The sequence below is a fragment of the Sorex fumeus genome, unplaced genomic scaffold, assembly GCF_029834395.1.
Source record: "Sorex fumeus unplaced genomic scaffold, SorFum_2.1 ptg000033l, whole genome shotgun sequence".
In the NCBI taxonomy this organism is placed as follows: domain Eukaryota; kingdom Metazoa; phylum Chordata; class Mammalia; order Eulipotyphla; family Soricidae; genus Sorex; species Sorex fumeus.
In genome coordinates this window covers 33967954-33993631 of record NW_026606090.1, presented here as the reverse complement: position 1 = coordinate 33993631, position 25678 = coordinate 33967954, and the positions used below count along the sequence as shown (strand labels likewise).

Sequence of the window (25678 nt, the reverse complement as noted above, 5' to 3'; positions counted from 1 at the left end):
GGGGTCAGCGGGGGGCGCTGGGGGGCTCCGGACGCGGCTCCTCGGGGCCTCGGCCCGGCAACTTTCCCGGAACCTCGGCGGGCGCGTCCCGGGCGGGGGTCCCGGGGGGATGCGGGAGGAGGAGGAGGAGGGAGAGAGGGGGAGAGAGGAGGAGGAGGAGGAGGAGGGAGAGAGGAGGAGGAGGAGGAGGAGGGAGAGAGGAGGGGGAGGAGGGAGGGAGGGGGCGGCGGGAGGAGGGACGGGGTGGAGGCAGAGGCGGCCGCGCCATCCCCCGGGCTCCGCGCGCCGGGACTCGGACGCACGGGCGCGACCTCCCGCACGGGCGCGGGACCCCCGAGCGCGTCCCCCGCGGCCGAGCGCGCCCCCCGCGCCCGCGCCCCCGCGGCCCCCGCGCCCGCGGCCCCAGCGGCTCCCCGCGGCGGGGGCGCGTCCCTCCGGCCGCTCCCAGGTACGCGCGGGCCCGGGGTGGGGACCGGGAGGCAGGACGCGCCACCTGCGGGGGTCGCGGAGGCCGGGCTGGGGGTCGGGATGCGGCGCGAGCCGCCTGCGGGGCGTGGGGGGCGGCGGGGGCGGCCGCGGAGGTCGGGAGGGAGACGGGCCGTCTGCTCGGGGTCGAGGGGAGCCGGGACGGGACCCGGACGCAGCACCGGCCGCCTGCTGAGAGCCGCGGAGGCGGGATGCGGACCGGGATGCGGGACCGGCCACCTGCTCGGGGTCGGGCTGGGGGGCTCCCCCTCCCAGGGCTGCCGCGGCGACGCGCCGGAGGAGGCAGCCGATCAGCTCGGCACGGGGGTGCTCGGCGAGCACTGTCGGGGCGCGCGGAGGCCGAGTCCTGGGGCAGCCCCGGAGGCGCGCCCCGGGCTCGCGCGGTCTCGGCATCCCGGCTTGGGGCGGAGGCCGCCGCCCCCGGTGGTCCCTGGGCAGGTGGGACCCCGCCCCGAGCCTTTGGCCCTCCCGCAGGGGCGCGCGGGGTCGGGGCCCAGGGGCGCCCGCGTAGGTGCCCAGGGACCCGGTTCTCGAGCCTCCCGGCCGCTCCGCCAGGCACTCCTCCCGCCACTGCTCAAGGTAAGAAAGTTTTCCCTGCCCTGGGATCGATAAGTGATGAGCGGCCGGTTCTGTGGGCTCCTGGAGGCGAGAGCCTGGAGGGCGCGCACGCCCTTCGCGGGAGCCCGGCTGGCATTTCCCGCAGAGCCTCTCCCGCAGAGCATCCCCCCTAGAGCATCCCCCGTAGAGCATCCCCCGTAGAGCATCTCCCATCGAGCATCCTCCTTAGAGCATCCCCCTCAGAGCATCATCTCCCCCAGAGCATCCCCCGTAGAGCAGATTCGGCAGCGCATCCCCCGTCGGCTGTATCTTTAGGCTTCGGTCCTCCAAGTGCAAACCCTTCAACAGGTGGGAAGGGGTCTGAGAAGAGAGGCTTGCTTGTGAGGGTTTTGTTACTGGTACCTGCCGTTTTTATTGTGGTATTGGCCGGTCCATCCCGGTCCAGGTAAATTGTTGACTGTTAATCGAATCAGCGGGGGTCGGGGTGGGGGCATTCCTAGCATGTGGAATGTGGAACTCAGTTCTTTTCCGTGGGAGGAGAGTTTCCCTGTTGGCTCTTCTCAGAGATTTGGGACAAGGTTTGGCTCTGTCCACACCTGTGGATCCCATAGCCGCTTAAATAGACCCTGGCCCGTGGACTGGCCGGCTCGGTACAGCTTGCACTGAAACCGGGGTGGACGCCTTGGGAGGCCCCAGTTCAGAATTCAAGGACAAGTAATTTCTAGCTCTCTATGTGGAGAGTTTGCCCACATAACCCCAAATGTATTTTAAAACAACCTTCCAATGAATATGATGCTTGAAAGAGTGATTCGGATTTGGAGTATTATTGTGCAAACGTAGGAAATCAGTGTTTCATTCCTCCCCTCAGCCAGGACCTGTAGAAGGTTTGGCATTTCTCAGCAGTCTGCTTAAAGATTTAGTTAAAAATAAAGCATGTGACACAACGGCATTCGATAATTGTCTTCCATTTCACAGAGAGATGTGGCTTAAGAGAATGGGAAATGTGCTGTTTTTAGCCATTTTCTACTTGGAAATCAATGTGTCTCTTTATTTTGCTGATCTGTCCCACTGTGTATAAATGCAAAATCGGTTCTAGTTTCACTGCTCCCCTGAGTGATTCCTGTGGAGGCAAGAGGAGAGAATATTTCTAGAGGAAATATGTTATTAATAAAATGTTAGGCCCCAAAGAGTTAATCCGAGTGAGGCTTTACTAATTAGGGTGATTAAAAAAAATTGCCTGGCATGATAGGAAACTGTTCAGATGGCATCTGAAGAATACATCGTTATGTTGAAAGGAGCCATTGATTTTAAGCTTTTTTGGTTCATTTAGAAGTTTGGGCCCTCTTCTGCTTCTACCGTTTAATAACGAAAATGAACAACAACCTCCCAAAACAAAAACGATAAAAAGTGATATACATGTCACCTGATGAGTATCTTTATTAAGTTAAATTCATCTATTCCTCTGAACAGCGCTTCTTAACTCGTGGCAACCTTTATTGATCACTCTCAACACTGTTACTTAGCTTATAAATTCAAAATCATTCACATTAAAAAATAATGCGTGGACCTTTAATATGTTAATTTTCAGTCGTTTTTGAACTTAAGAACACAAAGGGCTAAGTTCTTTTTGTTAACTTTATTTTTTAATATTCATTCGTCTGTGGTACATAGAATAGCTGGACAATGAAGTGCTTTGTAGTACAGGGGAATGCCGAGATCACCCTTTGTCTTAATGCTTAACCCCAGTTTGTGTTTTCTCTCCCTGAGAAGAGTCATTTTGCCCTTTGTGCTTTGGGACACTCTCTGTCCCAGGCTGATCCACGTACACCATGACTTTCACAAGCTGTCAGATGATGAGGTATTGAAAATAGTCTAGTGACTCGGTACTCTTGACTGTTTTACACCAGTGGTTTAATAGGCTGTATCCTAGATGCCTTTAATTGAGTTTCGCATTTAAGTAGTGGAAATGGTACTTGATGAATTATTTGCTTACAGAAACGATACTCATTCTCTTTGGAGCATCGATGGGAAGACAGGAATTGTCACATTCATAATACCCGCATCGGCGTGTCCCCAAGAGGCCTTGTTCATGTTAGCTGTCCAATAAGTAGACGAATTGGTTTGTGGGTGATCCTTAGCCAAAGGTTAGACATTTCTGAATGCTAATGTGGTTATTTAACTAGGAGCAATTCCAGTTTAAATCTGATGGTGTACTTCAGAGCACTAAAAAAACGCTTATTAAATATGAGCATGTGTTCAGAGGGGAAATCTCTTTCCATCCCCCCCCCCCCCATCACTTCTCTTCATGTCGCAGTGTCCGGGCTTGCAGACCCACCTGGCTGTGATGCTCTCATGCAGGGGTGCTCTGGAAGGCTGCCCCTTGCATCGTGGTGCCTCCTAGGGTGACATTCCTAGTCATACACTCGCACAATGCTCACTGGGGTCCTGCTGCTCAGTCCTGGTGCTCGTGTGCCCTCTTCTGCTGGCATGGAGGCTGGAGACCACACCCCCTTCTTGTGGCATGGTACCAGGGACCCCAGAAATTAGCACTTGTAGGCATAGAGACCCAGCGCGGTCATGCTGAGCACACGTGACAGCACCACTGGTTCACTGTGTGCGCGGAGCTCGTGCCGTAGCCACCCAGCTGGCCCTCCAGACCCAAAGGGCTCGGAATCTTTTGAAAAATTGCTTAGTTTTACATTTTTTATTGATTGATTTTCTGTTATTTACAATACTGTTAATAACAGCTTCTCATCACGTGATTCTAGCACTGCACCCATCCCTAGTGTACCCACTTCCCTCCTCTAAGAACTCTTCCAGCCTCCCCCTAACTCAGTTGTGAGCTTCAGTCCTGTTGTGTTGGCTTAGGCCCTTTGCCACCTTGCTTTGTGTTTTTAAATCACACATGTGAGAAATCATTCTCAGTTGCGTGTGTGTGTGCGTGTGTGTTTGTGAGAGAGACCCAGGTCGCATGCATGAAACCCTGCTCTTACCATCGAGTCACATGCTCTGTCCCATTAATGGGGTTGTTAGTCTCACCTGAACTCTTTGCAATCGAGGACTGCTTGGCATCTTCAGCGAACTAATTTCTTGGGCAAAGTTTTCCCAAGAGACTACTTGAACGTTTGTGGGTCACCGGACAATTTTCTTTTGATGATTCAGAATAGAAGCTACGTACTTAACCTTGTGCGCAGGTGTGAGAAGCAGTGTATCGAAAATGGAAGAGGCTAAGCATGGGGCCTCAAACTTGGCAATGTCCACACCATGATGGGGTCTGGTGGATGGGTTGAAACTTGAGGTTCTGCGTTTCTTAACAATCTCCCACGTACTCCTGATGCTTTCATTCATTAGCAAACGTTCTGAAGCCCACTTTGTTCCATTTAGCACATGCTTCTTGGGCATCTGTATGCCGTAGGCCCCTAGGACAGAAAAATCATGAAGTTGGGTGATTTCTTAAGGAACAAAGAAAGGAAGAGTGACGGAGGGGAGACACACAATGACAGAAGGACTAAAAGCAAGGTACTGGCATTCCAAAAGAACAAAACAACCAGTGCTGGCACAGATGTGGGTCTGATCCAGCCTTTTTGGAAAACAATGTGGACATTCTTCAAAAACCTAGAAGTTGAGCTCCCAATTGACCCAGTGATACCACTTCTAGGAATATACCCTGACGGCTCAGAACACACAGCAGAAACATCATCTTCACTCCTGGCGCTGTTCACAGTAGCCAGGATCTGGAAACAACTCCAGCGCCCGAGTACAGATGACTGGATAAAGAAACTATGGTTCATCTACACAACAGAATACTAAGCAGTTGTTAGGAAAAATGAAGCCATAAAATTCATGTATTAATGGATGGATATGGAAAATGTCATGCAGAGTGAAATGAGTCAGAAGGAGAAGGACATATATAGAATGACTGCATTTTTTTTTTTGCTTCACTGTGAGATACAGTTACAAAGCTTTCATGTTTGAGTTTCAGTCATACAGTGATCAAACACCCAGCCCTTCACCAGTGCACATTTTCCACCACCAATGTCCTTAGTATCCCTGCCCCCCATCCCACCCCTCCTCTTGCCTCTATGGCAGACAACTTTCCCCATACTCTCTCTCTACTTTGGGGCATCATGGTTTGCGATACAGTTACTGAGAGGCTAGCACGTTTGGTCCTTTATCCACTTTCAGCACACATCTCCCATCCCGACTATCCCTCCAGCCATCATTTACTTAGTGATCCCTTCACTCTCCCAGCTGCCTTCTCCCCAGCTCATGAGACAGCTTCCAACCATGGAGCAATATTCTAGCCTTTGTGTCTACTGTCCTTGGGTGTCAGTCTTATTTATGTTATTTTATATTCCACAAATAAATGCAGTCATTCTATATCTGTCCCCCTCTCTCTGACTCATTTCACTTAGCATGATACTCTCCATGTCCATCCACTTATCTGCAAATTTCATGATTTTATCTCTTCTAACAGCTACATAGTATTCCATTGTGTAGATGTACCAGAATTTCTTAAACCAGTCATCAGTTCTCGAACACTCAGGTTTTTCCCAGATTCTCGTTATTGTGAACAGTGCCGCAATGAACATACAGGTGCAGATGTCATTTCTACTGTGTTTTTTTGCATCCTTGGGATACATTCCCAGGAGTGTATTGCTGGGTCATATGGAAAATCAATTTCTATTTTTTGGAGGAAGTCCTTATTTTCCAAAAAGGCTGGACCAGTCGGCATTTCCCACCAACAACGAATGAGAGTCCCTTACTCCCCGCATCTGTGCCAGCACTGGTTGTTCTTGTTAGTATTGGTGTGTGCCAGTTTCTGTGCTGTAAGATGATACCCCAGTGTGCTTTGATTTGCATCTATCTCCCTGATGATTTTCGATGTAGAGTGTTTTTTCATGTGCCTCTTGGCCATTTGAATTTCTTTTTTGAGGAAGTTTCTGTTCATTTCTTCTCCCCATTTTTTGATGGAGTTTGAGGTTTTTTTCTTGTGAAGTTCTACCAGTGTCTGGATATTAAGCCCCTATCTGATGGGTATTGGATAGACATTTTTTTTCTCATCCCATGGGCTCTTTCTATATTTTAGAGAATGACAGCATTCTTTTGTGGGATATCGAAAAAAAGTTTGACCTGGTAACTTTTCAGTATATGTATTGCAAACCATAATGCCCAAAAGTAGAGAGAGATTATGGGGGAAATTGTCTGCCATGGAGGCAGGGGGAGGGTTGGAAAGGGGGATGATACTGGGGACATTGGTGGTGGAGAATGGGCACTGGTGGTGGGATGGGTGTTTGACTGTTGTATGACTGAGACTCAAACATGAAAGCTTTGTCACTGTATCTTACAGTGATTCAATAATTTAAAAAAACAAGTTTGAAACTAATACCTAAAGGCCAGGGAGAAATGGGTCAGTGCCCGACTCTTGCAGCTTCCTCAGCAGTTTATCTCTGCCCTGACATGTTTTTGAGGCCTGACACTCCCAGGGCTCTGTGGGTAGGTCAGTTGGTTTTCTCCTGGTTGGAGCCAAGAGCATCCGACTTAAGGTACCTGTAGCTCACCTGCTTCCTACAAGGGCAGCCGTGCTGACACCGTACACACAGACCAACCCCTTTACATACATACCTTTATGTGTATATTCTTAAAAACAAACAGCTGATTTTGTGTAAATCGTTTACTATTTTTTATGACATAAAATTTTGGGGGAGTCATTTCTTATATCTGCCTTTTTTAAACACAGAAAGTAATATTTAGATATGGTTGACAGATACTTTGTTTTGCTCTGCCTGTTGTTAAAAATCTGTTATGCTTTTTTTTTGTTTCTTTACTATTGCAAACATTGTAGGTATTAAGCTTCCTTATCTACACATCTTCTAGTTCAACTCTTTCTCAGCCAGGAATTTTAGGAGGGCAGAAAGGCAATCTGTCTGAAATATTGATCAGTGCTGTCAAATTGTTATCTAAAATAGCTATGTCCATATCTCCTCTTGCTGGACTTTATGTCCTAATTCTCTTGACATAGTTAAGATAAAAAGTTCCTATCGAGATAAAAATTGTTTTAAATTACAAAATATTTTCTACATTTTCAAATATTTAAGATAATACCAATTAAAGTTTTCGTTTAGTTTTTGCTTTGGGTTCTTGCCTGCTGATGCTCTGCGCTCAGGGATCACTCCTGGGGGTGCTCAGGGGATTGTCTGGGATGACGAGGATTGAACCTGACTCTGCTATGTGCAAAGCAAATACCCACTGCACGATGGCTCTGGCCCCAATTAAGTTTTTGCCTTAATAACTGTATTCTGATTTGATATGAGTACTGTACTGTGTCGTGAAACGGTCAACACAAGCATTAATTAATAACTATAGTCTAGTTGATAGTAGTCGATTTATGGAGAATTTCAGTGGTCTGTGAGCACATAAAAGATGATATTTGAAGTGGAGGCTCTCCATGAGCGTTAAGGAGAGAGGATGAGCCTGGAGTGATCTCGGGTTTCCTTAAGTGCTGTGGAGCATCCTCTCCACCCAGCTGTTTCCAAGGCAACCCTAAGTCCCTTCTCCATCCACTTCCATGCTGCCGAAGTCTTTCTAAGAGGCTTTTTCCTCCTGGAACCCATAAGCTTTGCACTCTGACGTTCATTCTCTGCATATATAAAAATCACTAAAAAAAAAAAAAACTTTACTCGTGGCTTGTTACACAGCTGAAATACAAGTTTTCATCCTTTGAAATTTTTTTCAAGAGATTGCATTTCTTAGAAATTATTCGATTCTGCAGCAAGAGAGGAAAAGAAGCAGGAAGGATAAAACTCACAAGAAATATTAGTGACCCTTCTGAAAAAGCACCGTGTTCCGGGGGTTCTTCTGATCTCCTGCCTCCCCTCTCCCAAATATCACTCCTGACCCTTGGAGACTGCCTCATGGTGTCCTCGACAGGAGAGAGCTGAGCAGTCGAGGGGAGCCAACAGGAGGCTTGAGAGAGATGCTGGGCATCAAAGACCTTCTTGCTGGCTTCAGACACTCGGGCACCCAGCTTAGTTTCTGGCCTTTCTTGAGTGCACTGAAGCGTTACCAAAATCCTAACAATAGAATTAGGTCTCAAACTTTCAGCAATAGCACGATGGGTCACAGATGGGCCTTCTTCCCAAGATCGCAAAGAAAAGAATTTTCTTAATCCCCGTTTCTTGTGTGTGGGGGAGGGCCTTTGGGTGTAGGAGGTGGTGCTCTGGGGCCACTCCTGGTGGTGACAGGGACGGAGCTGGGGCCTGTGCTATCTAAGGCCAGTGCCGTAGCCCTTGTATGATCTCTTTGACCCCAACACCCCCATGTTAATAAGTTTAGTGGGGTTGTTTTTGTGTTCTTGTTCTCAGGGCTTATTCCTGGCAGACTTAAGGAGTGCCCTCGGGAGTGCTCGGGATCAAACCCAGGTCGGGCATGTGCAAGTTGGCACCTTACCCACTGGAAACTGGGCCCTTTATATGTCGTTTCAGATGGGCTGGAGAGATGGTCAGAGAGTAGAATGCTTGCCTTGCCTGTAGGTGACCCGGGTTCAATCCCCCAGAATCCCATATTGTCCCCTGAGCCTCACCAGGAGTGATCTTTGAGCACAGTGCCAGGAGTAATCCCTGAGTACAGCCAGGTGAGGCCCAAATGCTCCTTCCCTGGAAGTATTTTCAATGTTTATATTTTGCTATATAAGCATAAACATTTTTCCCCTTAGTTTGGAAAACAAAATCAAATGTTTCAAGAAAGTTTCTGGGACAATATAAATCTGTTTCACCGATGGCACTGCAACTCATCATCAGTCTTCTGGCTGGGCTTGCAGTTCTTGTGGGTTTTCCATAGAATTCAGATTTTTCTGTTGGTATTATGTAGAGAAATGCATTATTATTATTATCATCATCATCATTATTATTGTTGTTGTTGTTAGAACTGTGTGGCTTTGATTTTCTGCAGTTTCCTATTGCAAGACCAAGACTTTTTAAAGCTAGAACGTAGGTGTCCACACAGAAGCACAAATGACCACAGGCCCACTGACAGAGTGAGGTTTGGGGTCATTATCGCCATAGCCCAAGAGGCTTCTGAGGACCTTGTGACCTCAGTTGGCTGCTATGTCGACCTGGAAACCACGGATTCGCTGCACCGACACCTTCACCTGCTGTCTACGAAGGCCACGTCAGTGTCCCATCAGTCACTGCAGAGAGGTATTTTCCTGGAAACCAGCATCTCAGGGAACGATGGGGCAGCCTCCTTCCCAGCTCTGGTGTGTGCGTGTAGTGGAGGGGGTGTGGTCCAAGCATCTGTGGCTCTCCGGAATGTCCTGTCCTCCAGCCGTGCAGAGCAGAACTGGCCCTTGACCTCACTGAGACTCGCTTACAGGTGAGGGAGGGGCTTGGGTTTTGAACTCTCTTCCCCTGCACAGCCACGGGGAGAGAGAAACTTGCATGCAGCAACTTTGGCCATTTGTGGAGGACGTATAACGTGCTTTGGACAACTTGGCAGGCTACTGAATGTAGCCTGCCCACACGGCAGAGTCTGGCAAACTCCCCGTGGCGTACCCAATATGCCAAATACCAGTAACAATGATGGGTCTCATTCTCCTAACTCTGAAAGAGCCTTGAATGTGGCACTTTTTAAAAAATAATCTCAGGGCTGGGACGAAGGAGACGTTACTGGGGCCTGCTCAAGGCAATCGACGATTGACAGGATGGTCGTGATCATCGTGATCCTATAACGTGCGAGTTAGAGCAGTGCACTCTCTTCCTGACCAGCCTCCCCTGTGGATAAAGCCTCTTGGATTTCTGACCTGAACGCAATGACTTATTTGAGGTGAGAGAGCTGTTTAGGTGGAACTTCTGCCGGTGCCTGCCCCCCCTGAACGTGTATTTCGGACCTCTGCTCTGGGCCTGCAGATGTAACTTCCACCATGTCCTGCAACCCTGGAAGGGCCAGCCCAGCTGCAGTCCTGGTGAAGACCATACTCGCCGCCACTGGATCACAGCACAGAGCCGCCATGCCACCCCACCTTGCTCTCTTTTATCGGGGATAGCATCACTGCTCGACAGCACCATGGAGGTGTCCATGCAGTCCTAGCTATGAGGACAGACCCTCCCCGACACTGCCCGACGTCCTGCCTCTGTCCTGTCTCAGCTTCACAGTATCTGAAGCCGCTCACCCTCTGCTGTGATCCACCCACCGGCCTTGGCTCCAGGGCTCCAAGCTCTTGATCTCGGCTTGGACGCCAGAGTCCCCTCCCTGGTCCATAGGGGTCTGTGTATGTATGTGTGTGCATGTGTGTATGTGTGTGCGTGTGTGCGCGTGTGTGTGTGTCATGCCTGTGTTCATACTGTAGCAGGCTCTGACTGCTTCTGATGCTCCCCCCCCCCGTCCCCCCGTGAGGCTGGCTCAGGGGGCTTCTGATTACCTGTGGCGGCCAGGAGGGCAGAGCTGACCAGCAGCTCCTCCATGCGGCTCCTGCTCCCTCCCAGGGGCTGTGTGTGGTAATGTGCCCATGCACCCTGGCTAGGGACATTCGTTGGTCACGCCTCTGCCCCATTCTTCTTTTCTAAATCAGCTCAAAACATCACCTGGAGTCTTTCTCAGGTGTCTCTTTTCCTGGCGGCTGCTCGCGCCTCTTGGCAGTCCCCCTGCTCTGGTCGCAGGGTCCCAGGTCGCCACTGCTGCCCCATGCCCCTTACCCTCCTGTTTGGTCCAATAGCAACATCTTGGCAAGGAACCGGCTGCTGATTTCTGCCACCTTCCCCTGGTTGGCAGATGCGGGGTACACACAGGTCTGTCCTGGGACGGGAGTGCTCTGGGGTGGTGCTGCTGCCCGCTCAGCACTCGGAAGCGTGTGGCCACCCGTTCAGCTGGAGGGCCCTGGGTGGTGCCTGAGGGGCTGTAGTAGGAGCCTCAGTGCTGCCTGTGGAAGAATGGCCCCAAGTGCTGGTCTTCATGAAGGTGTGTGTGGAGCAGTGCACACACTTGCTGTGCCTCAGTCCATGGGGCCGTGAAGCAGCAGTCTCGCCCCTCCTGGTGGTGCTCCCTGGGGTGGGGTCCTGGGACGTGCCTCCAGGCTGTGTTTGGCATCAGTCACATTGTGCGGCCTGTCTGTGACATGCTGTCAAGCCCCCAGCCCTCTCCCTGGCTGGGGCAGCAGGACCTCTGCCCTGATTTCGAGCACAGCTCGTGAGTTGCATGCAAAAGCGGTTTAATGGTGTCAGGAAGCCTGACATCTAGACCTGACTGTGTAGCCCTATACCCTTGGCAAGTCACAGGAGACCCCGAAATTAGTCTCTTCAAACAGGAAAGGGGTGGCATTTATACCGAAGCATGAAAATCCAGAGGAATGTTAAAGTGTTTCATAAACGTAAAAAGTCATCTGATTGTTCTTATTACTTGCTGTGCAGACCAATTCATCAAAATCAGGCCCTTACCCCCCACCCCACTCCCCTAACCCCCCCGGCTGGGTAAATGCCCACCTCAAGGTGATTTCTCTTTGGCTGAAGTACTTCCTTTTTTCAGACAAAGCACATGCTAGCAATTAAAACACAGTATCTGCCAGGGTTTTCTTGAAAGCAAATGTCATGGGGAAGTGAAACCCTTCAACTACAGAAGGCAAACACTTGCTGCGCCTGCCAGTTACTGGGGCACATGGTTTGGTTTTGAAAGCTCTTGCACTCGGGAGAACAGGATCACCTCTTGTGTCTGAATATTCAATCCAAGTCAAATACGTTCTGCCTGCTCCCATAGAGTCCGAGATTTTATAGGACTTTTGCCGTGGTAAGTGGCCATGTGCTATTTCTCCTGACCTTTTGTATTTTTTTGAGGAGTGGGACTCAGCCCTCCTCTCACCGTCAAGATGCTGATGCTACTTTTCTCATGTCAAAATTCCCTAAAAATCGGGGCTGGAGCGATAGCACAGCGGGTAGGGCATTTGTCTTGCACGCAGCCAACATGGCCAACACAGGTTCGATTCCCAGCATCCCATGTGGTCCCCCTAGCACCGCCAGGAGTGATTCCTAAGTGCATGAGCCAGGAGTAACCCCTGAGCATCGCCGGGTGTGACCCAAAAAGAAAAAAAATTCCCTAAAAATCAAGATTCACGCAAGTTTCAAGAGGGCTGGAAGTATAACCTTTGGATCGGACGCAGATGTGAAGGGCACCAGCATGGCTGTGCTTAGTATCGTTGCTTTAAGGTGGAAGGAAGGGCCTGCAATGGACTGGCTCTGTTTCCCCCAGATTCATATGTTGAAGTCTTGGTCCCACTGTGATGGCTGTTCAAAGATGGGCCTTTGCAGGCAATGAGTTCCGAGGGTCCGGCCTTAGGAGTGGGATGGGGCCATATAGACAGAAACCCTGGAGCATGCTTGCGACAGCCACGAGGACCCTCATCGGAAGCTCTCATCGCAGACTTTCTGCCTCCTGAGTAAAGTAAAGTAAAGTAAAGGCCCTCCCGCTGATCATCGATTTGCTCGAGCGGGCCCAGTAACGTCTCCATTGGAGACTTTGTTGTTACTGTGTCTGGCATATCGAATACGTCACGGGGAGCTTGCCAGGCCCTGCCGTGCGGGCGAGATACTCTCGGTAGCTTGCCGGGCTCTCCGAGAGGGGCGGAGAAATCAAACTCGGGTCAGCCAGGTTGGCTGTGTGCAAGGCAAACGCCCTACCCGCTGTGCTATCGCTCCAGTGATGAGGAGAATATTTTGCTGTTCAAGCCTCTCAGTCTCTGGTCACTGGTCAGCACGTCCTCAGCAGGCCCCCTAGGCTCCCAAGGGCACCTCCCCCATGGCATGGCTCCCATTCCACCATGAAACAGATGTCCCAGGACCAGACCTCCCGAGCCAGCGGGAAGCTTCGTGCTCTCTGCCGAGAGCCAAGGATGGATCTTATGGGGGCAGCTCTGCCCCTTGTGTGGAGGCTGCCCAGATGCAGCCAACACTCAGTCGAGAAATACAGCAGGGAGCAGTGGACGCAATGGCTAGTTGTGCCCATGCTTGCTCCATCACCATGGGTGTGCCCACGATCTGCTGTCCACGTGAGGACACGGAGGTGAGGCAGTGAGAGTCTGGGGCAGCTGCATGCTGAGTAGCAGCACAGACCATGCACAAACATCTGTGGCCACTTCTGGGAGGCCACTTCCTCTTTGGCCCCAACCTCTGCTTCCTTTCAGATGAATGGGATAAAAGCACGGAACTTTTGTGTTGATTTGTGTCGGATGGTTTGTGTCCCTGGCGAAGAGTAAACTAGCTGTTCCTTGGGATGGCTTTAACAGTGTCACCCCTACTGCTGTGCAGGCAGCCCTGGGCCGCCCATGCTTGGCTCTCTGTCCCATAACGTGGTCACGGCCACTTCTTTGGGCATCTCTTTATCATTTTTTCCATAATAAATGGAATCCAGAGAGATAATAGAGTGAGCACGATGCTTTCCTTGCCTTTACCTGACCTGGTTCAATCCCACCCACAGTCCCCTGAGACCCACTAGGAATGATCCCTGAGCACAGTCAGGTGAGGCTTGCCAAAAATATAAATAAATGGAACACATAAAAATCAACTTAGGTCTAGGGGTCAGGAAAGGGGCTGTGTCAGCTGTTAATGTCACCCTCAATGAGCTCTTTTTGTCGCACAAGTCTCTGCGGAAGATTCGTCATCTCCCTTTGATATTTAGGATGCCAGAGCTCAAGATACTGTGTGCCATGCATGAGGTCATTGGAACGTGAATGGAACCATTTATAGAGGGATCCAGAAGAGACCCACTGTGTTGTATTTACTCTTGCTAAAATGTCACTTTCAGGAAGAAGCGATGTATTTCGAACACATGGGACATCATAACAAGACTTCTTTAGCTGGCCTGGTTTTCTCAGCCTGAGGTGCTGGTGTGGCGGCTGAGGCCAGGCAGGGTGGAAGCTGAGGATGAGTGTTAGTGTGAAGGGCACTCGAGAGGAGAAAGCTGGAAAGTGGCAGCAACAACAGAAACCTTTGGGGGGCAAAATTGTGCTTCAGTTCCTTGCGGTCTCTTAGCAGCTTAGCTGCTCTCCATTGCTGTAAAAGGGATAATCAGTCAGGATGCTCCCTGTCTCTCTCTGGTGTCAGGCATCTATTTCGTGGGCTGAGCTCAACAGGAAAGTCAGTATGAAAAGGTTCATGGAAAGGTAGTGACCAACTTGTGACACGCTTCTGGAGCACCATTTTCCCAGTACAACAAATTTGGAAAAAACATGAACTGGGATCTATACATTGTAAAATGTGGTGCCTTTTTTGTTGTTGTTCAATTTCAGAGACTCCGGATCTAGAACCATAATCACGATCACCTTTATGCACTTTATGGAGCTTCCCTGGGGCAGAGCTGGCCTTCTCCTTCCCACATCACAGCCATCACCAGCAGGGAGTCCTGTCCTCCCTGCTGAGGCTTTGAGTGGAAGGGCGCTGAGCGGGTACTGCTGGACGGTGCTTCCTACCTTGGGGCTGACGTTAGTCCCATGTCCAGTCTCCCTTAATGGTCTCTGGAGCCTCTCCAGAGTGACCCCTAACCCCATAGCCGGGAGTAAGCCCTGAGCACCTCCAGGTGTGCTCCAAACTCCAAACAAACAAAAAATAAAGAGGATTTGTCTTACCAGTCAAACCTATTATCCAGGATTTTTTTTTTTCCCCATCAAAGTAGAAATCTAACTTCTTGGGTTTAGGCAGAATAGAGAAATCATTCAGCTAACCTAAGGGTCTTAGTGGACCTATCTTTTCAAATTTAATTTTTATAAATTTGCTCACAATAATTTATTACATTCAATATTCCAACACCAATCTCACCACCATTACATCTTCCTATCACCATATTTTGAATGTCTCCACCCCAACTCCCAAAGCTTGCCCCTAAAGTGGGACCTTAATAATTTAGTTCGTATTGCTTGTTATGAATAATCCGCTAAAAATGAGCCAGAAAAATTTCCTTAGAGGAAAATGTGTGGAGATTGTTGTATCTGAGCCTGGAGTCGTTGAGCCCTTGTATGTGAGATTACTACATGGTAGTGGTGTTGGAGAAAACTTGGTGAGAGCATTACGCTGAGGGCGTGAGAGGAAGAGGAAGAGATGTCTTCTCTGTATTCTGTCCCTATGACCCTCCTAGGGAGAGACGAGGGCTGGAACTGCAGGGACACTGGAAGGCGACACGAGCGCCGTTGTGCAGTAGGGAACAGGCTGTGCCAGCGCTGGTGGCTACCAGTGTGGAAGCAGACTGGCCACGGGCTGCCCTCTGTCTTGCCTTCGTCTCATTTGCTCACACCGTGCTCTTTTCCTTCTGGGTCTTTCCATGTGGCTGTTGCTCATTCCACAGGCTCTAGCAGGACTACAGCTTTGAAACAAAAGAGCAAGGCTGTCTAAGTTCCTCCATCACCACTACTGGCTTAGCTTATTGGGGGGATTCCCATCAGCCGGGTTGCTAACAGGAACAGTTTTAAGTTTGCTCTTCAAGCCGAGCAAATGATTGGAGGAACCAATTTCATTTCTTTTCCTACAAGATTGATTGCATAATCAGCCAGACTGGGTAGATTAGTCTGGAAGCCCTAGTGTGGCCCGGAATCTTGCGGGGGTTGGAGCCTTTCTTTGTCTCTGTCCTCTGAAAAATGGAGACCACCAGACGCACCTGGGAATTTTTGTGTAAAGGGCTATTTTTGGTGATTAAGTAAGGCAACAATAAAAATGAATATATTATGGAAATTGTTAGTAGGGGCGCCTGGCTCCATCTTTTGGGAAGTGTTGTTTTTTAATATAAAAATAGCCAAGACTAAAATTTAGCTATATTTATTTATGTAAGCAAATAAGGATTATTTTGGTGACTGATTCAGTTTTTATCTTTCCATTTTATTGTTATCAAAAACTGATGCCACACAGCATGTGTAGAATTTTTCATGTCAGCTAAGACTTTCTGGCTTGAGTCTTGAAGTTCATCTTCTCTAGTTAATCTTTGAACAATATTGTAAAGAATTGAAATAGCTTTTGTATGCTTACATAGCACTTTCAGCTTTTAACAGAATTGAGTATTGATTATAAACAGCTTGTAGTTCTGAGGTTCAAAAATCTATCACGGCAACTTATTTTCATTTCTATCTAGGAGATTCTAATATTGTTGCATGTAAAATACATAAAAATGGCATTATTTTGTTCACCCCTCCAGTTTCCAGCCACCATCTATGCTGTTCCCTCTCCCTGGACCACCCTTCCTGGTTTCTTCACCAGCTCTCTCCTGCTTAGCTCTGGAGTCCAACATTGGTCCCTGGGGTCTTACATGCCAGTCTTTTCCAAGGCAGCGCTTGGATCTTCCAATTGGAAGTTATCATCTCCTGTGTCTCTCGCCACCCTTTGTGGGCCCCTGGAGGAGAGATGGAGTCTTTTCCCAATGTCTTTCAGAAGCCCTCACATAGCAGACATGCTCCATTAGTGTTTATTGACTGAACCACAAGACAGAGAGCCTCTGGAGGGCCCGCTTCTATTTTGTTGTTGTTGTTGTTGAATATCCATGAGATAGACCATTACAAAGCTGTTCATGATGGGGTTTCAGTCATACAGTGTTCCAACACCCATCCCTCCATCAGTGTACACTTCCCACCATGTCCCCTATTTCCCTCCCAACATCCTCCCAACACTGACCCCCCCAAACACACACACACTCACACACACACACGCACACACACCAGCCTGCTTTGTGCCAGGCATTTTTCTTCCTTTTTTTTATTAGTGAAACACCATGAGGTACAGTAATAGACTTACAAATTTTTGTGCTTGGGTTTCAGTTATACAATGATCGAGTACCCATCCCTCCACCAGCGCCCATCCTCCAACACCACAGGTCCCAGCATCCCTCCCACCCCCTACCCCCCCACCCCACCCTGCCTATGTGGCAGGGCATTCCCCCTTGTTCTCTCTCTCTCTCTCTCTCTCTCTCTCTCTCTCTCTCTCTCTCTCTCTCTCTCTCTTCTTTTGGGTCCCGTGTTTTGCAAGAGAGGCATTGAGTGGCAGTCATGTTTCATCTATAGTCTACTTTCAGCATGCTTCTTCCACCCTGAGAGGATCCTCACAACACCCTTTATTTGATGCTCTCTTCTCTATCTGAGCTTCCTTTTCCCCAGCACGTGTGGCTGGCCTCCAAGTCATGGAGCAAAATTCCTGGCACTAATCTCAGCCACTCCTGGGTGTTAGTCTCCCATTTTGTTGCTTTATGTTCCCCAGATGAATGCAATCTTTCTGTATCTATCCCGCTTTTTCTGACTCATTTCACTTAACATGATACTTTCCATGTAGTACCACTTGTATGTAAATTTCATGACTTCATCTTTTCTAACAGCTACCTAGTACTCCATTATCTAAATATACAAAAGTTTCTTTAATCAGTCATCTGTTCTCGGGCACTCAGGTTTTTTTCCAGATTCTGACTATTGTAAAGAGTGCTGCAATGAACAAAAAAGTGCAGATGTCACTTCGACTATACTTTTTTGCCTCTCTGGGATATATTTCCAGGAGTGGTATTGCTGGGTCAAATGGGAGATCAAATTCTAATTTTTTGAGAATCATCCATACTGTTTTCCAAAAGGGTTGGACCAGTCGGCATTTCCACCAGCAGTGAAGGAGGGTCCCTTTCTCGCCACATCCGCGCCAGCACCGGTTCTTTTGTTGTGGATGTGGGCCAGTCTCTGTGGTGTGAAATGATATCTCATTGTTGTTTTGTTCTGCATCTCTCTGATGATTAGTGATGTAGAGCATTTTCTCATGTGCCTTTTTGCCATTCGGATTTCTTCTTTGTGAAAGTTTCTTTCATTTCCTCACCCCATTTTTTGATGGGGTTGGGTACTTTCTTCTTGTGGAGTTCAACCAGTACCTTGTATATCCTTGATATCAACCCCTTGTCGGATGTGTATATGGCAAATATCCTTTCCCATTCTGTAGACTGTCCTTGTATTTTGGTCACTGTTTCTTTTGAGGTGCAGAGGCTTCTTAGTTTAAGATAGTCCCATTTGTCGATCTCTGTTTTCACTTGCTTGGCCAGTGGCATGACATCTTTGAAGATACCATTAGCTTCAGTATCATGGAGGGTTTTGCCAACTTTGGCTTATAGACCTATACAGGGCTTTACACCCCCAAAAGAAAGAATACACATTCTTCTCCAGTGCGCACGGAACATTTTCCAAAATAGACCATGTCCTAGGCCACAAAACATACCTAAATAGAATCAGGAAGATAGAAATAGTATCAACAATCTTTTCAGACCATGATGCACTGAGAATAGAAGTTAATCACACACAGACACGGAGAACCAAATTAAACACCTGTAAATTAAACAACTCAATGCTTAATAATGAGTGGATCAGGAAGGAAGTCAAGGACGAAATCAAAAGATACTTGGAAACAAAAGAGAATCAAGACATGAGCTACCAAAACTTATGGGATGCAGCGAAAGCCGTATTAAGGGGAAAATTTATAGCTCTGCAAGCATATCTCAGGACAGAAGAAAGGATGCACATAAACAACTTGACTTCACAGCTCAAGATCTTAGAAAAGGAACAATAGAAAGAGCCCAAATTGGGCAGAAGGAAAGAGATCATAAAACTTAGAGCAGAAATCAACGACATGGAAAACAAAGAAACAATCTGAAAGATCAATGAAACCAAGAGCTGGTTCTTTGAGAAAATAAATGAGATAGATAAACCACTAGCAACACTCCCAAAGAAACAGAGAGAGAGCCCTAATAAATCGAATCAGAAATAAGAATGGGGATATCATAACAAAAACCAAAGAAATTCAAAAGATCATCAGAGACTACTTTGAAAGTCTGTATGCCACAAAACAAGAGAATCTAGAAGAAATGGATAAATTACTGGATTCCTATCATCTCCCAAAGCTGAATCAAGAAGATATAGAGTACCTGAATAGACCTATTCACATCAAGGAAATTGAAACTGTAATCAAAAGTCTTCCCAAAAACAAAAGCCCAGGTCCAGATGGATTTACTAGCGAATTTTTCCAAACATTTAAAGAGGACCTATTGCCAGTTCTTCTCAAGCTTTTCCAGGAAATTGAAAAAACAGAAACTCTCCCAAACAGTTTCTATGAAGCCCATATCTCTCTAATACCAAATGGAAACAAAGATACCACAAGAAAAGAAAACTACAGGCTGATATCCCCGATGAACACAGATACAAAGATTCTGAACAAAATACTAGCAAATAGAATTCAACAACTCATCAAAAAGATCTTACATCATGACCAAGTGGGATTCATCCCAGGGATGCAAGGATGGTTCAAAATTCGGAAATCAATCAACATAATCCATCATATCAATAAAAGAAAAGATAAAAATCATATGATCATATCAATAGATGCAGAGAAAGCATTTGACAAGATCCAGCACCCTTTTATGATGAAAACCCTCTCCAAAATGGGTATAGAGGGGACTTTCCTCAATATAGTTAAAGCCATCTACCACAAACCTACAGCAAACATCATCCTTAATGGGTAAAAACTGAGAGCCTTCCCCCTAAGATCAGGGACGAGACAAGGATGCCCACTCTCTCCACTACTGTTCAATATATTACTGGAAGTACTTGCAATAGCGATTAGGCAAGGAAAAGATATTAAGGGCATCCAGGTAGGGAAGGAAGAAATCAAGCTCTCACTATTCGCAGATGATACGATACTATACTTAGAGAACCCTAAAACCTCTACCAAGAAACTCCTATAAACAATAGACTTGTATAGCAAAGTTGCAGGTTATAAGATCAATACCCAAAAATCCATAGCTTTCCTATACGCAAATAGTGAAAGAAAAGAAAGTGACATGAAGAAAACAATCCCATTAACAATTGTGCCCCAGAAAATCAAGTATCTGGGAATCAGCTTAACTAAGGAAATAAAAGATCTGTACAAAGAAAACTACAAAACTCTACTTCAGGAAATAAATGAGGACACAAGGAAATGGAAAAATATCCCCTGTTCATGGATGGGGAGAATCAACATTGTCAAAATGGCAATACTTCCCAAAGCACTGTACAAATTCAATGCGATCCCTATAAGGATACCCATGACATTCTTCAAAGAAATGGAGCAAACACTCCTGAAATTTATATGGAAAAATAAACCCCCACGAATTGCTACAGCAATTCTTGGGAAAAAGAAAATGAGAAGAATCAACCTGCCTAACTTCAAGCTCTACTACAAAGCAGTAATAATCAAAACAGCATGGTACTGAAACAAAGGCAGAGCTGCAGACCAATGGAACAGAGTTGAATATACTGACATCTCCTCTCAAGCATATGATCATCTAATTTTCGATAAGGGGGCAAGAAAAGTGAAATGGAGTAGGGAAAGCCTCTTTAATAAATTGTGCTGGCAAAACTGGACAGCTACATGCAAAAAAGTGGGCTCAGATCTCTGCCTAACGCCATGCACAAAAGTAAGATCGAAATGGATTTATGACCTCAACATCAGACTGGAATCCATAAAGTTCACTGAAGACAGGTGTTTTTCTTTTTTTCCTCTCCTTTAGTGTATTATGATTTGCAACACAGGTACGAAGAGGTCATGCTGTTTGTTCAGGGCATTCAGTAATTTTACTAGGAAAATAAGGCTATAGTAGCTTTTTTTTTAACTGTGTGGCCGTTTTGGGGTGTGGATCTGACTGCCACGTTTTCCAGAAATACAGGGAGGTGGGAGAATGTAGCCCATCCTGACCCCGAAAAAGTCTGGAGATTTCAGTCATAAAACTTGCATGCCCGATTTTTCAGCAGATTATATGTCAGTGAGGTCCATCCTGATATGCTAGAATCAGGCCAGGGTCATGGCGGTGATTTTGGATTTTGGAAGCAAGCAGCTGCTGGGGGACTCTGGGCACAGTTTTTAAAGTCTCCATTAGTTAGATTTTTGCCTTGAGATGTAGCATTGTCCTAAGAGCACTTCTTGACTAAGGATGAACCCTGGTTCCTCAACACTCTGCTGCTACCTTCTGGCAGCTGTTTCATTCTCCAGATGAACTTCTCTTTATCATTGTTCATCCTGTCTTAATTCTTCACAGCATGATATTCATGTAGCTTTGGGTTTAGAATATAGAATTTCAGATTTGATGTCTCAGAACTTCAGGAACCTTGCATGTGGTCCTGAGCCCCACAGCCATCGCCATCAAAGAAGGCTGCGCGTGCTCAGTGAAGAAAGAAAGGAAAGACTTGATATAGGCGTCCAGATCAGCCTCATCTAGGAAGGAAGTCCAAAATTTCTGCTTTGCTTGAGCTTCAATCTGGCTATTAAGCCTCCCTGCTAGTGTGTCTGTGCATTAAACCAGATTGCAGTGGAGCAGCAAATTAACCTGGGGGGCTCAGGGTGTGTGTAAAGAGTGTGTTAACTAGATAAAGAGGGAACCAGTGAGAAAGTGCTATAGAATCCAGGTAGCGTTATCAATGTTGGAGCCAGAGAGATGGTACAGCAGGTTAGGGCGCTTGCCTTGCTCACAGCTGACCTGGATTCGATCCCTACATCCCATGGGGCCCCTTGAGCCCCAACAGGACTGATCCCTGAGCGCAGAGCCAGGAGGAAGCCTAAGCCCTCCTGAGTGTGGCCCCAAAATGAAACACAACGTTTTCTTTTTTGTTTTGTTTTGTTTTTTTCTTTTTGGGTCACACCCAGCGATGCTCAGGGGTTACTCCTGGCTCATGCACTCAGTAAGTACTCCTGGTGGTGCTCGGAGGACCATATGGGATGCTGGGAATCGAACCTGGGTCGGCCATGTTGGCTGCGTGCAAGGCAAACGCCCTACCTGCTGTGCTATCGCTCCAGCCCCAACACAACGTTTTCAATGTTTTGAATAGGTTGAGATTTGTTGTTTGATTTGGGGACCATGCCAGGTATTTAGGGCTTTTTCCTGGCTCTGTGCTCAGGGATTACTCCTGGAGAGAATTCGGAAACCCTACATGGGTGCTGGGGATTGAACCTGAGTCAGCTGCTTGAAAGGCTAGTGCCTTATCCACTTTTTTTTTTTAATCTACCTTATCTCACCTACCTCTGCGTTTGAGGTATTTTACTCTACATATAAAGTTGGATAATTGTAAAATAGTTCTAAGCCATATTTTCTATAATTTTTGATACATTTGTCAAGCAAAAGAAAAAATATTTAGAATTCAAGTGCTTCCCAAATTCAGTATTAACTCTAACTTTTCGGGATAAATATTCTTGTTCCTGATGCAAAGGAACCTGGGTACACTCGTGCTGGGAAATGTGCCTGGTGGAGGGAAGGGTGTTGGCACACCATGACTGAAACCCAATCATGCACAGCTTTGTAAGGTGAATCTCACAATGATTCAACAGAAAGAAACATTCTTGTTCTATTTTCTATAAGGATGTGAATGGCATTTGTTGAGCTGTTTAAAGGATCCTTTGCAAAGGAGAGTGGGCGGGGCCTCTGGAGGAGCTCCTTCTCAGAACTCCCCAGCAGCTGGTGTGTTGTTTGGCTTGTTGGCAACCTGTCTGAGAACTGAGACGTTCCAGCTCCCAAGGACCGGATGCGGCAGGGAGCGGGCAGGAGGCAGGTGTGCAAGATCCAGGTGGCCGTATGCTCCATAAAGAAGAGACAAGACGTGAAAATGTGGCCCAGGCAACCACACCCCTTGGCAGTTAGATCCACGTGGTCAGCTCCTGTGGTCTTCTAGCCACAGAGCCTGGCCAGCTGACTTGTTCTTCGGTAGTGACCCAATCCATGTTTGCTTGATGTCACTGGATCCTTAAGCGCTCCCCAACCTTCAGCCATGGTTTGCCTGGTCTCGCTGGGCTGGGGCTGGGCTTTGCTGGGCTGACCCCATTGTGGCCCCGGGTGGGGTTTCCTGTGCTCCCGAGGCCCCCTGGCTCTTTCCCTCAGATCAGACAGCCCGAGGTTCTCATCGGCAAGTCCAGGCACACCTTGGCAGAGACTGTGGTTTCAATTCCTGGCCACAACAATAAAGTAAATGTTGCAGTATGAATCACGGGAATGTTTTTGGTTTCCAGAGTGCATGAGAGTTATGTTTATTCTCCAGTCTGAAGTATGCAGTAGCATTATGTCAATAGAATAATGGACAGATCTTAAATGAAAAATGCTTTATTGCTTCACTTAATCACTTAACTTCCCGTTAGTCGTCGATTTGCTCGAGCGGGCGCCAGTAACGTCTCCATTTGTCCCTGTCGCGTGCTAGTGTAGCCCAATGGCATCTCTTCGCTCCGGGAACATGGAGGGCCTCAAACCGATCGTTCATGACCTTGACAAAGAAGTCTGACCATCTGGTAGGTGGGCGGCCACGCGGTCTCTTGACATCCCGTGGAATCCAATCAGTAACAGCTCTAGTCCAACGGTCGTCTTTAAATCTCATTACGTGACCAGCCCATCTGATTTTCGACAACTTGGCAAATGAGACAGCGTCCCTGATTCTTGATCGTCTACGGATGTCAGAACTCCGGATTCGTTCTCTCATTTGAGTGAAACGTGATATTCCAAGCATAGCTCTTTCTATTCTTCTTTGGGAGACCTGAATGGCGTTCTCATCTTGTTTGCGTAGGGCCCAGGTCTCTGAGGCATATGTTAATGCAGGAAGAACAGTGGAATCAAAGAGATGTGCCCGGAGCCAGAGGTTCTTCGTCCTCTTAGCTATTTCTTCGACGTTCTTGAAGGCGTTCCAAGCCGCTCTCTTCCTCCTGCGCAGCTCGGGTGCCAGGTCATTTGTCATGTTGACCTCTCGACCTAGGTACACATAGCTGTTGCATTCGGAGATGGTCGTTCCATTGAGAGCGAATGGGGCGTCAGGAACAAGGCTGTTTCTCATAAACATTGTCTTCGTAAGATTCAGCTGTAGTCCTACCTTTCCACACTCGCGGTCAAAGTCGGCCAGCATTTGTGCCGCTTGGCTGATGTTTGGTGTTATTAAAACAATGTCATCAGCAAAGCGGAGGTGGTGTAGTTGCCGACCATCTATCTTCACTCCCATTCCTTCCCATTCCAGTCGTCGCATGATGTTCTCGAGGGTGGCACTGAAGAGTTTTGGTGAAATGGTATCACCCTGCCGCACCCCTCTCTTGACATCAACGATCACTTCTTTGTAGAATGGTGAGATCCTGGTAGTGAATCCGCAATACAGCTCACGGAGGATCCTGATGTATTGGGCTTGAATGCCCTGATTGGCTAGGGCTTCAATGACCGCTTCCGTCTCAACAGAATCAAAGGCCTTCTTTAAATCAATGAACGTTAAGCAGAGCGGCATCTTGAACTCCCGAGAAACCTCAATGAGTTTGGTTATCGTGTGGATATGGTCGATGGTGCTGAATCCTTTGCGGAACCCTGCTTGCTCACATGGTTGTCCTTCATCTAGTGTTCTGCCAATCCTATTCAGGATGACTCGAGTGAACAACTTGTAGATGACAGACAATAGGCAGATCGGGCGATAGTTGCCAATGTCATGGATGTCTCCCTTCTTGAACAGTAGTACGGTCCTGCTGGTTTTCCATTGAGATGGAACCTTGCATTCAGACAGGTAGCGAGTGAAGAGCCGAGCCAATGTATTGATGAGTACTGACGGCAGGTTCTTCAGGTGTTCAGGTCTGACCTGGTCTGGGCCGGGTGCTGTTTGTTTCTTTACTGACGAAATGGCGTGTCGGATTTCGGAAGGGAGAACGTTGGGAACGACATACCCATCCTGTGGAATTTGGTATGTCGGCAAGTGGACATGGCTATCGAAGAGATTTGAGTAGAAGTCATGGATAATCTTCTCCATTGCCGTTCTGGAGGATGTGATGGATCCATCAGGACGTCGGAGGGCAGTCATCTTGGTCTTATAGTTGGCGAAGGACAGGCGGGCGTTACGAATACTTTTCCCGGCTTCTGCCGCATCTACCAGTACTTCTGCTCTTCTCTCTTTGAGGTCTTCCTTGATCGCATCTCTGCACTGCTTTGCAAGCTCGGACGTTAGCTTCCGGTTGCCTGAGGCATGCGCCAAACCTCGCTGGCGAATTAGCTCAAGAGTTTTCGAAGATAGGCGACTTTTTGTGGCTATCTCTCTCTTGGCGTTCCTCGCACATTCATGGAGGTGCTGAACCAGTCGATCGTATTCCTCGTCAATGTTGTCAACAATGGCATCTTCCCATGTTGCCGCAATAGTACCAAAGAGTTCCCAGTTGGTGGTCGTTCTGGGAGTTCTCTTTTTGAACTTTGCAGCCCTTTCTCCCCGCTCTGTGAAGTAGAATTTTGCACGAAGGAGAAAAATGAAAAATGAGTGGCCACATGCCGCTTTAAAAAAATTGCCCCCGTGTGTGTAGGTTGACAGTGCCTTCTACCCATAGTGCGAGCACTGTCTTCAGAGCAGCCGGGAAAGTGGCACAAGGCAGTTCTGTGCCCTGGTGACTGGCTGCCTTTGTACTCAGAACAACCAGTTTCAGAGAATTCAAAGAAAGAAGTCTCTGGAAGCTCTCCTGAGGGGCCAGCTTTTCTGCACACTGAGCAGCTGCGGCCGAGTGTGCAGTTCATGTTGCTTCCCCGCTGGCTCTTCTTGTTCAGGGCTGGCCGCTTGGGCCCCAGTGAAACCTGTGAGTCCCAGCAATCTATTCCTTTCGTGTAGCTCTTAGACTTGGTGAGGATAGAGAAGCTTTAAATC

General features: G+C 47.8%; 1 protein-coding gene across 1 annotated transcript in view; it reads left to right on the top strand.

Moving 5' to 3' along the window:
• Positions 1 to 242: 242 nt before the first annotated feature.
• The window catches only part of NPAS2 (neuronal PAS domain protein 2), a 171393-nt gene continuing 145957 nt past the window's right edge, over positions 243 to 25678 (top strand). Inside the window, exon 1 of the mRNA XM_056116692.1 lies at positions 243 to 448. The gene's annotated coding sequence lies outside the window, so the exon portion shown is untranslated. The remainder of the gene's footprint in view (positions 449 to 25678) is intronic.